Genomic DNA, 925 nt, shown 5'->3' with positions numbered 1-925 from the left:
GCATACTAATGAATCTTTTCTTTATCATTGATTGTTACAAGAACACTGCATTTGTCTTTCTAATAATTGAAAACTTTTCTTCCTCATCAAATCTATATGTTTTTTTATCAACGAGATCTTATTATATAAGGATTTGATAACTATAGCTATCAGCACTGCTAGGTTATTTTGTTATTAAAAGAATATAATTACCAATCCCCTTCGAAAGAAGGTTGTTCAAAATGGTCTTCACACACCAACTTAAACTTGCTATAGATGAAACTTTTTGCTATTAGTTTAAGGCTGTACAACCATGTCTTTCTTGTTTTGTTGGATCGGGAAAACTATGTACACTTTTGTCACAATCTTGCTTGACAGATCAACCCTACACTTAACAAGACATTTTAACACTGTATGACGTCTACGGCAATACGATAACGCACGGTCGGTAATCCTCGATTCTGTTTGTTCTTTGTGGTTTATAGATATCACCAAAAGTCACGTGACTTTTTATATCGGACATGCCGACAAGATGGCGATAAGAACTGATAATTAATTTCAAAAATCGATTTTGATCTCTTTACATACAGAATAAAACTTTTTTATTGATGAACATGTGGTTTTTTATGCTTCATACAGACATTTATTCAAATAGAAAACTCTCTAAAATCAGTTTTTCTCACATAAATACTCATTTATCAGAATTAAAGTCTTAAAGAAATCACTGTGTATACTCTAAGTTTTTCTTTACTATACATGTTATACCCCCTCCCCTGTTTCAATTTTTTAAAGAATTTTTACGAAGTGCAACCTATAAGAACAAAATATCAATTTTTCATTTTTTTGCGGAGTTTCACTTTAACTAATTATGATGAATCATTATACACCGAACACGTATCATATAAATGTATATTTTTTTACAGTAATGGCGAGTTTATCTGCTGTA

The sequence above is a fragment of the Mytilus galloprovincialis genome, chromosome 5 (genome assembly GCF_965363235.1).
Source record: "Mytilus galloprovincialis chromosome 5, xbMytGall1.hap1.1, whole genome shotgun sequence".
NCBI classification, from domain to species: Eukaryota; Metazoa; Mollusca; class Bivalvia; order Mytilida; family Mytilidae; genus Mytilus; species Mytilus galloprovincialis.
This window is presented reverse-complemented; position numbering follows the sequence as displayed.